Raw genomic sequence first — 13829 nt, 5'->3', positions numbered from 1 at the left:
TTTTTACATTTAATACTTTATGTATGTGTTCAAATATTCGATGTGACTATGTGAAAAATTTTGTTTGGGAACTAAACCATCCCAAACTCTCCTAAGCTACCCAAAGTCTTCTGGCAGATTGTCAACCGCGCGCCGGCAAACCATCCAGAATGAGCATGCTTTCTCATGGAAATCAGCGCAGTTTTTTCTTTTAGTAGCAGCCTCCATCTTTGCATCAGGGACAAAGACATGACAGACAACATGCAAAGGAGTTTTGATTAGTTTGTTTTCAAACACCCACTCATTCCTTGTTATCCATAGACCCCACAACATCCCAGCAAACACTACCATCCCCACTTGAGATTTCATTTTTGTTTTGATAGCTCTCATACCATCCCAGAAAGATAGATAGGGACAGTTACATTCCAAAAATAAATTCAACACCATGGCAATTACATTCCAAGCAAAATGAGCCAAAGGACAAGTAAAAAGAACATTCCCTGTGCTTTCCTCATTCAAAAGATAATATTGTCAAGTGACTTGTTAATCGCCACACGTAAGGTAATCCATTATCAGATCATACTCAACGAGGGGTCTGCAAAATATATTACTCTCTTAGTTTTATATCATAAGCCGTTTTATATTTTTAAGTTAATTTTTTTTAATTTGACTAAGCTTATAGAAAAACTTAGCGAAATCTACAACAACAAATTAATTTCATTAAATAATATATAACATTGAATATATTTTTATATTTTGTTTTTATAAATGTTTTAAAATATTGCCATATTTTTTTACAAGCTTAATCAAATTTAAAAATGTTTGATATGAAAAAATAAAAATAACTTATAATATGCAACTTATAATATGCAACAGAGGAGCGAGTATAGTCAATTATTTACTGCAGCTAGCTACCACACATGCAAGAAGTGAAAGTAGAGTACATAGGCCATGTTCTTTTCCTATTAAGATACAAATTTTGTCACAGTTTTCATTAACACACTTTTCAAACTAATAATCAGTACTATCCGTGAAATTATTTTCATTGAAATAGAGTTAAAATATCAAATAGATTCATTTCATGAGTTTAAAATAATTAATCAAACATCAATGGTTTCCTCGTTTCACGTGTCTAAGCTTAAGATTGTTGTAATTTAGATTATTGAACCAGATTACTATAAGCTGAATTATAATAGGCCGACATATAATAAGCTGTGAGCTGTTTGTTTTCCTGGATTATAAGCTGTTTGTTAGTTGTTAGCCACCCAATAATAAAAAAAGCATCTTTTGAGTGGATTAGATTATAGTAATTTGCTTTATAGATTATAATAATCTATCATAATATGTTATCGGTTTGTTTTAGCTTATTTCTAATAATTCAGATTATAATAACCCTAAGCTGAATTAAACAGTACTGTGAATCAAACAGTACTCTAGAAGTACTACCGAACGGGGCCATATGTTGCGATCAGAGTTTGGAAACGGAAAGCTACATACGTGGCGTCGGGCCGTCGGCACGTACGGCTGCAATGTGGAAGACCTCGGCAAATTACGGCTGCAATGTGGAAGTCGTCGTCGGAGCTCGTTAGGACAAATTTCGCCGACGGAAATCGTCGTTGGTGGTGCCCGCATGGCTGCATTATTAATTGTACTATATGCAAACTGCGACTGTTACGGTTTTGAATTGCCATATCAATGTCTTTGGGAAAAACTATACTATAAAAAAACGGCACAACCCAGGTCGTCGCAGTATACTACTCCCTCCGTCCTATCTTAAGTATTTTATATGTTTTCGTGACCAACATTTGACCGTTCATTTTATTTGAAATTTTTTTATTAATATTATTATTATTATTTGATCGTAAAACATGAATAATATTTTATGTATAACTTATTCTTTTTTTATAAATTTTTCAAATAAGACGGATGATCAAATGTTGGATAGAAACCCATAATTTTTTTTAATAAAATTTTCAAATACATCCCTGTTCTTTTCTCCAACAAAAGTTGGATTAACTTTTGGATACTCGTGGCACACTTTTCAAACCGTTAAACGGTGTATTTCGTGCGAAAACTTTCTATATGAAAGTTGTTTTAAAATATCAGATTAATCTATTTTTCAAGTTTATAATAATTAAAACTCAATTAATCACACGTTATTACCACCTCATTTTGCGTGAAACACTTAATCTTCATCTTCATCTTCATCTTCAGGAGATTCAAACACCACCTCAAAAAGTTGTTAAATTTGGACGTTAAATTTGTTTTACTCAAAAAGTTGCTAATTCTTATTTGTTTTATTGTGAATTGTTTTATGATTAAAAATACTTTTAACACTACTACAGAAACGCGAATAGGTGCCGGTTGGAAACCCCCCACACAGGTGCCGATCGGGAAAACCAGCACATAGTAGGTGGTACTAATGAGAGAAATCAAAGGTGTTGGTTCTATGTCCCAAGAATAATAAAAAAAAGGTGGCTCGATGCAGCTCCCAATCACCCCTGAATCGATCAACTTGAACACAATCGCACAATCAACTTTAAAAAAAAAATCATTATCCACATCAAAAAAAAATGCAAGAAAGATCTGGTCGTCGCACTTGAGCCACATAGGTCAGATCTAGCTGCGCTCGACGCCGTCGACGTGGGAAGGTGAGGGGAGGGTGCCGCCACCATGGGGAGGTGAGGGGGGGGGCGCCGTCGAGGAGAGGAGGGCGAGACGAGGTGGGGGGGGAGTCGATAAGGCCCCCTCTCGGCGTCCTGTGAGCTAAAAAGTATCCAGACTTGGCTCGGTTTTTTCGGGTGTCTTTTTCACCTATAGTATATTATAGGTGTGATTTTTTATTAACCGACACCTATAATATAATAAAGGTGTCAATTTTTTTTTAAAAAAGGGTTTTTCTCTACAACTGGCACTTATACTCGTACCATTTTTTGTACTTTCAGCCTGCGAAGGTGGGGAAAACACTATAGGTGCCGGTTTTCGCTGGTTTTAGCTATTCCAGCACCTATAATGCTGACTTGCATGTGTCCTTTTAGTAGTGTAAGCATGATTTATATCTTACACATTTCCACAAAACTTTTCAATAAGACAAATGGATAAACATGTGTCTAAAAATCAACGTCGTCATCTATTAAAGAATGGATGGAGTAATTAACTACACGGGATCTCACGCATTGCTGCAGATGTTTTATATGATAATAGTAGAAGTATATTTGCCGGCTATCAAGGGGGAGGCCGGGAAGTTTGAGGGTAGTAACTCCCCTCAACCTTCGGTCACTAAGCCAAGAGGATCTAGCGACTCCGTAGGGAGAATGAGGAGCTTAGGGAACGTGACACGGAGCGTAGGAGAGAAATAGCCGACCTTAGGAATGAATTTCAATTGCTTAGCCGTGCATTATGTTCCAAGGTCAAGCATGCCTTTAGGGAGATGGGGAAGGAGGAACTTTATTGTGCTAACTAGAGGCCTTCCCCCTCTCATTTTATCATGATAGGTGCATTAGTTTATTTTCATTTCAATTTTGCCTTACTCAATGTAATAAGGCACCTATCTCAGTTTTAATTCAATAAAAGTTTGGCACATTGGTGTTTACCCCAATGTTTGCCTTTCTATTTCCATTTTTTGTGTCCAAATAAAGTTGTAGGTTGAAAATAGGTGTGGGGGGAGACCTTTCGGACTCCTGACATGCAAATTCAGAAACTGCAGCCACATCTCTGAACCACTGAACATTTCCAAGCACTGCATAAAAATGCAGGTAAATTGGGCGTCCGAGTGGTTCGGCCGAACACCTGGTTCGACCAAACCCACACTAGCCCCAATTCCTGTCATTTTCTCCTGGAAGACAAGTTTGCACATCTACTTCCTCATTTTCTCCCCCAAATGCCTAGTACATGAGCAGAAAATTCAATGACAATATGTTCAAGCTTAATGAGAAGATAAAAATTCCAACTAATAGAATTTTCCTATGATTGATCTTGTACACATTTTATTCTTGACTAGACTTGTTACTTGTGAACAACTATCTATGTTAGGGAACCTTATGCATCTAAGTAGATGATAATTGAGATATAGTTGAGATGAAGGAAATTCTTGTGTTCTATCTCATGACAATTGGGGATTTGTTTTTAAAATCAAAAATTTATTTGGAACCTTACTCCTCATATGACTTTATTCCTACCCAACAAGGCCATACACCAAGCCATTAATGATGAACCTTATGCATGTGTATGACTACCTGTAATTATATTGAGCTTTACCAAATTTTTGTGACTCGTGTTAGATGTCTCTCATGCTCTCTCGATCAAGGTTGCACAACCACTATGTTATCCATATAAGATGCTAAGCTTCTACACTGGAAGTTGGCACCATTCCATCCATTTCGACTACCACTGAAAAAGAAAAACCAACTTTGATGAATAAATTCTCCATTCAATTTATCCCTTCTTCTCCTAAGAAAAATCCTTGGAAAAGAAAAAGAAAAGGAGGGAAAGGCATGGCTATTAAAAAAATATTTCTCTTCAAAAATATAGAGCAACATGGAAAAAAAAGAAAGAAAGAAAATGGCCATGCCCCCTCTACAATTATGAAGGAGAAAATTGGAGAAGCAGGTATAAATAAAGGAGAAGCATTTTCTTTATTTTCCATTTTTCCACACATATCATACACTTTCCACCCAAAAATTAGCGATCTTTGTTTCGAGAGTATGATCGATTATCTTCTTGAGTCCATGTATTTGATTTTGTAATATATATGATGAAGGTATGTTCCGAATTATGCCTACCAAACTCCACACATACAGCCTTTAGAATAAGGAATAATTTCAGCAAAATATGCCTTGGTAAGGATCCACAGACATTACAAAATATCCGAGTGATCGAGGGTAAGTCATTATGATGAGAAAAGCTGGTTTGGGAAAATTTATAAACCCCCAAAAGTCTGAAGTAGAATACGAGGAGGACCAGATTCAAGACTGTTCCATTTATCAATCACCCAGGATAGTAAGATAGCCACCGCTGAAGTTCACAGGTACAAGAATAGTTTTGAATAATTTATGTGCTTCTATTATATATTGGATAATTTTATTCTGAAATTTATCTCTAACCTTTACTCAAGGACGAGCAAAGAGCTAAGTGTGGGGAGTTTGTTGGCGGCTATTAAATGCCAAATTTATGCCGTCAATACCTGCATAAACAGAAAGAATAAAGTATCCAACATAGTGATTAGGTTTATTTCTAACATATTCCACGAGTGTTGGTGCATATGTGCCTGCAGGTAATAAACCGCCGAAGTTGGGATGAAAATCAGACTTAAGTGGAGGTGAAATCCTATCCATACAACGAGTGGGCCAATAACTACACAAAACATCAACAAATGGTCCTTCCACTCGAAGAAATAGATATGGGAGGCTGAGGAGGAGCAACAGGCCGAAAAGTGGGCCTATTGGGCCATACATGGGTTCGGCCGAACCACTCCCACAGCTGTCTGATATGCGGCTTGGCAGGGACAGTCCAGATGACTCCCTAATGGCGGTTGGAGGGTAGAATGGACATTTCACATCTTCACTTCACTCACACACTCCAAGCTTGAGCTGAATTATAAGAGGCTCTATTGTACTTTATTGTATACTAGATTAGAGAGAGAGTAGAGTAGAAGAAGTCAGAGGAGTTCCGGAATTGTCGGTAATCCTCTTCTTATTTCTTTTGCTTTGTTTAACTACTCTGATTATAATAGAAATATCTTTCGAGTAATTTAGTTTTGCTTGGTGAGAATTATCTCTTGGTTAGTTCCTAATCAGCGTACGAGATCATCGTTCACTATAATCCAGCAAAATATAGTGATTGCTTTAGTGTGTACCTAACATTAAAGTAAGTTATTAATTGCTTAGACGCTGTGTCTAGGTAGTTATTAATCGCTCCGTATCCCACAGTAGGTGTGGGGTGGGTGTAGAGGTGGTGACAGCCCTCAAGATCACTGAAGTCCTCCCTAACTAGGTACGTAGTAGAGCGATATCTGGGAGTAGTAAGCTGGCCAGTGCCCGAAGTATCGTATTAGGATTAAAGTTAAGCTTTCCATAGACACTGTTTCTCACCGGTGAATCCACTCTATCCTTTGCTTATCCTTAGCTTTATGTACTTGGACGTACCTGGTGAAGAGCCGACACAGACGTTCCCTGTGGAAATCGATACCTGAGAATACTCCTGGGTGAAGTGTTACATCGGTATATCTCTATAAGGTTAAGAAATACCAACATGGACCCAGTCATGTTCCCTGAAGCAGATTACTAGGTTGGACAGATACGATCTACAATAGCCAATCTAAACAATTCCTTCTTGGAGACAATTGGACCAACAACCTAGCGTCCTTCTTGTTCCCCATCTCAAGGAGAAGAGCAACATGGAGTTGGGAATGTCAATGTTGAAGATGTCCCTAGCGAACACCTGAGTTTAGACCCAGGCCGTAATCCCCATAATGCATTGCCAAGAAGACCAAGTTGGAAAACCCCACTTGCCGAGGTAATCGTGATCTTTGCGACCACTTGAACAGGCGGAGACGGGAATGACGAGAACAAGACGGACGTCGGCCATCACCAACGTTGTTCTCCACAACGATAACAGAACAGCGATGGCAATCATGAAGCTATCTAAATGAGGACCGAGACCGACTGGATTGGCAAAGCTGCAAGGACGAGAACAATCAAGGCTGGAGAAGTCAGGGTGACAATGGCCGAGGTCGAAAACACCACGATAACAACAGACGACGACGAGATTCACGTTCCCCCGGTTCTCGGAGAAATCAAGGACATTGGCATAGATCCAGAGGTCGTACTCCCGATTATAGTTATCCTTCGTTGTCTTCATCATCATCGATAGGTGGCTCTCGAAGGCCACGAGGACACCAACCACCTCTCGTACCTGGAGGAGGATGTAGATTAGCTAAGGTATCTACCACCTTGAAAATCAGTCAAAGGCTTGATTGTCTAGATGTTTATTTTCATACTTAGTGCTGCATCAATTGGGTTTGACCTACTAAGTCATGCTTAGAACCATGATTTCTAGCCTGCTTTTTGGTTGCCAATAAGGGTTTCATCGGGGTTTCAGCCGATAAGTTATCTAGACATTGCATCAGCTTATAAGGATTACATACAAGTTAGATTTAGCCGATCGCAACAAATGTTTCACTATTTATCTAATCGTTTCGATTTAATGACATCGGACCTCCAGCCGATGTATGCTTTAATCTTTGGATCAGTGCTTATCCTATCATGTCATTATTAGCCGATTAATTTCTACTAGATTATATTATTGTTTTATTACATTATCATCAGCCGATTGTCTTTATATCATTATTTTTTCAAGTATCAAAATATGCATTAGATATATAGCCGATTGTTCAAAACCGTATCGACATCAGCTCACATTGCTATATCGGCTTGTCAGCCGATCGGCTCTTTCTTGATCAATATATTTATCTATCTTGTCAGTTGTAGGATCAAACTGACCTGCACTGGAGTAAAGCAGATCTCCTAGGTCGTTGTGTTCGTCGATTTAAGTTCGCGCCAACACAGATCCGGCACCGTTGGCCAAGCACGGATTTTTCGTCAACAGTTTCATCCGAGAAGTTCTCCATCCAGAGTGGCTCACAAATCCAGTAATGTTTCGCAAGGCCAATGACAAGTAGAGAATGTGTGTGGATTTCATTGACCTCAATAAGGCGTGCCACAAGGATCACTTCCCTCTACCCCGCATTGATCAACTAGTGGACTCAATAGCTGGTTGTGAGCTATTTAGTTTTCTCGACGCTTACTCCGGCTATCACCAGATCAGTATGGCTAAAGAGGACAAGGAGAAGACAACATTCATCATGCCTTTCGATGTTTTTTGTTATACCAAGATGCCCTTCGAGCTAATCAGTGTAGGCAACATGTACCAGCGCGAGATTCAAGGGGCTCTTGGTGACCTGATCGGCCGAAATGTGGTGGCCTACGTCGACGACGTCGTGGTCAAAACAAAGACAAGCGACAAGCTGATTGACGACATGAGGGAAACATTCAACAATCTCCGACGACATCGACTGAAATTAAATCCGGAGAAGTGGACGTTTTTAGTACCATCAGGGAAGCTGCTTAGTTTCCTTGTCTCTAAGCGAGGTATTAAGGCAAACCTAGAGAAGATCAAGGCAATCGAGAACATGAATTCGCCCACAAGACTCAAGGAGGTACAGAAGCTAGCGGGATGAATGGTGGCACTAAGTCGATTCGTGGCTAGGATGGGAGAACGAGTACAACCTTTCTTCGCTTTACTTAAAAACCCGGACAAATTCGAGTGGACACAGGATGCCGAGAACACGTTCATCGCGCTCAAGTGGTACTTGTCCAACCCCTTGTAGTCGTTGCCCCTCAGCCAATGGAAGAGTTATTTCCTTATATTGCCGCCACACCCTATTCTGTTAGCACTGTCATCGTTGTCGAGAGGGATAAAGCACAACACCCGGTGTACTATGTCAACGAGGCCCTCCATGACGCCAAGGTCTGATATCCTCAAATACATAGACTGCTCTACGTTGTAATCATGACATTGCGGAAACTGCGCCACTACTTCCAGGCCCATAAAGTCACGGCCGTCTCTTCTTCCCCCCTACGTGCGTCGTGCCTGCCTGGCGCTGTCAAGGCCACATCTCTGGGTCATCCTGCAGCATGCCTACACATCGCCATCGGGCCTCGTCGTGCGTGCGGTGGTCGAGCATCGCCGTCGGGCCCCGCATCGACTTGTTGCTCTCCAGGTGCACGACGCACCTGCACCACTGCACGTCGCCGTCAGCCCCGCATCAACAACGGGATTTCACCGTTGATGTTGCTGCTGCTTCAAGCCGTGGTCTTCCAGCATCTTGCGAAGTTGCCGTCGAGGATGACGACTCGCTGGATATTGTCATCTCTGCTGCTTCACCTTGTTGGTTCCCACCATCCGCATGAAGTTGTTGCTGTAATGATGCCAGATCCTGCCGGCGTGGAAAGGGCAGCACGCCCGCTTCGTTGACTGAAACAATTAGCAAGCAGCTAGAAGAAATCTGGAGCAGCAAGCCGCTGAAAGAAATTTGGGATTTTTTTCCCCTTGTGTTTTCTGTTTTTTCTCTCTTGTTGATGCAGGTAAATGCAAATGATTTGTTTTATGGGATAGCTGGTTACATCGATTCTGGTTGGAGGACGGATCCAATGGTGCACTTGTGCCGAGAGATTTTTATCTTCATCATGGACATTTCTAGGTTAGACCAACCATCCAGAAGCCTATTAACATTTTTTTCATCTAACCTATAACCAAGCCAAGGGCATAACGGACATTTTCAAGCAAACTAACCAGTCAACTAAAGAACAACTAACGGTAGGGGTATAGAAGAGTTCAAGGTGAAAATTCGGAGGTATAGAAGAGATTGAGTATGATTCAAGGGTACAAAAGGGAATGATGAAATTTTTAGAGCATACAAGGGATTTTATCTATTATAAACCCATGGGTGTATGCATATTTGACAATGTAGATATAACAATATACCATGCACCTTTTGTAGTAATTTACATTTTCTGTATTATTTAATGTTAGGAACATATGGCATTTCGCGATGACGAACAGTTCCTCTTGGACGAGATCAATGAGAGTAGGCGTCAATACTGGGTGGATGAGGAGGGAAACGAGGACCCAAACCAATACATGAATGAGGAGAGGAGCGAAGAAGTAGACGAGGAGGGAAACGAGGATGAGCAACAGGACAACCAATCAAACATTGGATCGAAGAGGGTACGCGGACAATGGGGTCTCGCAAGGAAGGTCGAGGGGAGACGATTATAACAGCAGTTATAGCAGACGACGAACCAGTTGCCCCCGAAGATGCCGCAAGGAAGTTTGTGTCACACAGCGGTTGGGTCGTGAGGGCTCACGTGCCCATCAGTATACGGAATTGGCTCAAAACAAGGTCACACGACGATGTGGAAGAAACATATCTTCCAAATACAGAGAAGGACATGTTAGGGACCACCATGCTCGAGATCTTCACGATCCCTCAAGTAGAACAGAACAAAGTAAAGGATTGGACTCTAAAAAAGATGGCCCAACAACTCAACTGCTTCAAGAAAGATTTGTACAACAGATATATCCTGAAGGATCTAACACCAAATTTTGAAAAATCCCTAAACTGAGGGATCATTGAAAAATCCATGCCCCGTGGATGAAATCACGCAACAGACACCATGTTAGCTGCATATTCCCTTCAAGGACCTATCAATCAAGGTATGCTCATAGTTTGCACATCCTGCTTTGTAGCTTGCGAAAATTGGTGCATATGTTACTAACTAACCTCGTTTCTCGTGAAGATGGCGGAGGGCATAGCCATACAAGTCCAGCAAGACGCGATCCACCTCGATACTCAAAGATCGAGGTGGAGTGGGTCTGCTAAGGATTTGACGATCTTGAGCTGGACATCCCTATAGGAGATGGGTAGACAAATCTAGGAGAGATATCCCACGCCATCATATTATGGTGCAAGCGCTACATCGTGTTTCCCAGGTGAGCAGCGGCATCCATTCCCACCGCTGTAGCTTGAGAATCCTCGGACTCCACCATCTCCACTGTCTCCTCCGCAACTACGGTCTCCACCGCCACATCCATCTCCATTACAATCTTGGTCAATACCTTCTCCTCCGTCTTGTTGACAAAAAAATCCGCGCTTGGCCGATGGTATCTGATCTGTGTTAGCGCGAACTAAGTCGACGAACACAATGGCCTAGGAGATCTGCTTAGCTCTAGTGCAGGTCCTAAATATTGATGATATGCGGGCATGCCAGCCAGTTTGATCCTGCAACTGACAAGATAGATAAATATGTTGATCACTAAAGAGTCGCTTGGCTGACAAGCCGATGGGGCGATACCAGCCGATGTTGATAGGGTTTTGAACTGTCGGCTACATATCCAATGCATATTCTGATACTTGAGTAAATAATTATATAAAAACAGTCGGCTAATGATAATATAATAAGACAACGATGTAAACCGGTAGAAACCAATCGGCTAATAATGATATAATGGAATAAGCTCTGATCCAAAGGTTAAAACATACATCGACTGGAGCTCCGATGTCATTAAATCCAAACGATTTGATAATCAATGAAAATTTTGTTGTCATCGGCTAAATCCAACTTGTATATAATCCTTATGAGCCGAAGCAACGCCTAGATAACTCATCAGTTGAAACCCTGATGAAACCCTTATTGGCAATCAAAAAGCAAGCTAGAGATTATAGTTATAAGCATGACTTAGTAGGTCAAACCCAATTGATGCAGCACTAAGTATGAAAAGAAACATAATATCAATTCTTTGACTGATTTTCTGGGTGGTAGATACAATAGCTAATCTAGATCGACAAAACAATTTAGCCGATACTGGCAAAACCCTAGAAAAGATCTGACCGATATAAGTAAATTTAAATAATCGACTTAGATTAACTAAGATATATGATAAATAGGTAGGCAAATATATCAAATAAAGCACGGGCTTCAATTGGGAACTGTCCAGTTTCAGCCTGTGCTAATTTCCAGATTGCTGTACAGTAATGCATATTTGCAGGGACATGGACCTCTATTTCAGTTAGACAGAGGGACAAAGGGTTGCTACAATTTCAAAAGGTTCCCAATTACATAGCCAGGATGAAGAGCACTCTCTTAGTACTGCTATGAATAAAAGCAGGCCTTTTTCTTAAGAAGTTTTTTGCAAGTCTATATGACAGAAGACACACCTAAAAGTTACACTGATTTAGATGTTATGCGGGTGACTAAAACCAAGCACATGTGAGAAACTACCGTGGAAAAACACCATTGGATCCCCAAAGAAAAGGTTGTTCTCCTTCAATAAAATTAGTAAAAAAACATGACTGAAGTCATCAAGTGAAGATTGTTGTCAGCACAGTTATTTTGACTGGTTAGTTTTAATGTTCTTTTCCCTCGGTTTCTTACAATCCTCACAAGGTTTTCTCCAAGTAATGGCATCAATTATTTATCAGAGTTGGCACTGACCACTGACTGAATATATTAGAGATCCTCCCCTTCAGAACAAAAATCAAACATTTTCTATACCTTGACAGACAAAAAGACTAGATATAACAAACGAGGTTTATCAAACTTTTCTTTTTTGTATTATAGTATTATTTATATCAAAATTCCTGTTCCAACAAATGAATTCGGCTATGATCAGGACTTCAGAACTATCAATTCCAGCCTTATTGACATAGACTTTCTTTTCTCTAACTGAATACTTGTTTTGCTGAAGACTCACAAACCAACACTGACGAAACCATTATTTATTGAACTGTCGACTTGTTTGCTCCGGCAGGACCTCAAGCAACTCGCCGATCAGCAAAAAAACTCTATTCTGACAAATGGAACCTATTGGCTGAAACAACCCATATACTAGTTCATATACATAGGTCACACTGTTCTTTTTATTTCTTTGTCAACGTTTCCCTCTGAATGTTTGCATGACAAACCAATAATCCTATTCCTTTAATTCCCCTCTGTTTTTCCTTTCTTCCTTTTTATTTTGAACATAAGTTTTTTCCTGCTATATGCTCACAAACTGAAGGGAGGATGAAAGGACACAATCCATAACTACTGAACCAGTACTTCGATTGAAGATTAACAAGCAAGCACATGAGGATGAGGCCGGACTCAACATGCTAATAATTAATGAAACAAACATGGCCTTGAATTTGTTTCAAATTTATTTGAGCATGCTTAATACTACACAAGTATGCTTGCAATGCTGCTATTTGCAGCGAGCACACGGTATTCTTTAGTAAAAGGCGAAAGAATAGTTCGCTCTGTGCCCACTGCGCAGCTGCCTATGCTTGCAATGAATAAACAGAAGAATAAGATTCCCCTGATTGCAATTCCAATGTACTAATGCAATCACCAATCCTGAGACTATCGATTCTAATATTCTATGCTAGTCCAATGCCTATATTACAAAATGCAGAGTACTCTGCGTTCTTCTACCTTTTCTGCCAAAACACTGATTCTGACAAATGATTTCTACTGTGTGCATTATGGAACTACCCAAATACATGTCTTCTACTCGTCATTTTCCCTTCTTTTGGAGGTCACTATGTTTTTCATTTTAACACTCCTATGTACTGAAAGATCAAGGACAGAATCCACAAACTACAAAACTAGTCCCTTTTCTGAAGATGAAAAAACAAGCAGTCATGAAACAAGATTCAACAAGCTGATAAAGCTGATAATTTGTAGGCCTTGAATTGTTATGTACAAATTGAATAGCATTACATAAATATAAATACGATTGTAATGAATAATCAGAAGAATATAAGATCACAGAGTACATCAGTCCTAACACAAGTGTTAGAGTGCGTAGGCCTGACCCACCAACCGTGGGCCACCCAGGTTACATTGGACCTGCTCCACAACTTTAGGTTTTTAGCCTACACAACCCAAAAGACTAGTTTGATGGGTGAAGACCACCCCCACCTTTTAAGTCGTGCTCCCCCGTCATCAAATACCGATGTGGGACTAAAGCCAACAACAAGACTCTGACTAATCATCAGTGCAAAGTTACACACAGACTGACTACCTTGTTCAGTCCTCCAATTCTAACCTAACCAAACAGAGGCACGAAGACGGCGAATTCTGCTTTCTTGGTCGCGCGCCAAGATGAACGAGTATTTTACTCTTTTGTTTCTTTGAGAGGGAAGTATTTTTACTCGGGTTGACGTCTGAGTGGGCCGTGTCCGTGCAGTGCGGCCCATTTGGCCACCACTGTCACTCTTATTTGTGCTCCCTTGTGGGCTTGCTTGTGGC

The 13829-nt window shown here is 40.5% G+C and overlaps 1 non-coding gene across 1 annotated transcript; it reads right to left on the bottom strand.

The window, feature by feature from the left end:
• Positions 1–12741: 12741 nt before the first annotated feature.
• On the bottom strand, positions 12742–12855 carry LOC112936751 (U5 spliceosomal RNA). Its single transcript, XR_003239175.1, has one exon. It is a non-coding gene; the product is annotated as a U5 spliceosomal RNA (small nuclear RNA).
• Between the last annotated feature and the right edge of the window lie 974 nt (positions 12856–13829).

Source organism: Oryza sativa, chromosome 10, assembly GCF_034140825.1.
Source record: "Oryza sativa Japonica Group chromosome 10, ASM3414082v1".
Taxonomy (NCBI): Eukaryota; Viridiplantae; Streptophyta; class Magnoliopsida; order Poales; family Poaceae; genus Oryza; species Oryza sativa.
The sequence above is the reverse complement of the archived record's forward strand: the minus strand, read 5'-3'. Positions and strand labels throughout refer to the sequence as shown.